A 584-nucleotide genomic window follows, 5' to 3' on the forward strand; every position below is an offset into this window, starting at 1 on the left:
CGGGAAGAACGTTGTAATCGTCCTTCCACGCCACTCGTATCCGTGGAGTAAACGTTCGGTAAGCGCTACGATTCCGCTGCTGCGTCCAAGACGAGAGGGAATCGCGCGGCCAACACACTAGATGCGTGCGCGCCACATAAGAGCCATTCGGTCTTGCGACACCGACTCGTGGCAATGCTGTGCTCGTAATAAAAGTGTGTGCATAAAATAAGCGCCGAAGCGCGACACGTCGTACCTCTTATAATACCCAACCGGACGGCCAGGCGGTCGGCGACGACACGGCTTTGCTAGCGAGCGCGAGCACGAGCTCGTCGAAACTTTGTCGACGAGAGCGTAAATACAATAGTCTCTTCCCTCATAGAGACGTTTTACTCGGACTCTGTCCGATAAAGCACAACACAAATCGCCGTTTGTGTTTTCTTCTCTTCTCTTAAACAATAATAAAGCTCTCTGTATTGTTCGTTTTAAACGTTCTCGAAAAGACAAGAACGCAAGAATCGTGCGAGCCGCGCGAAGAACGCGCAACCGCCCGTTCGTCCGATTCGGTTTGGTTCGACGCGCCGAGCGCGACGTACCTCTTATAA

This window comes from Polyergus mexicanus, unplaced genomic scaffold (assembly GCF_030449975.1).
Source record: "Polyergus mexicanus isolate NDT 795.1 unplaced genomic scaffold, iyPolMexi1.0 SCAF_29, whole genome shotgun sequence".
NCBI classification, from domain to species: domain Eukaryota; kingdom Metazoa; phylum Arthropoda; class Insecta; order Hymenoptera; family Formicidae; genus Polyergus; species Polyergus mexicanus.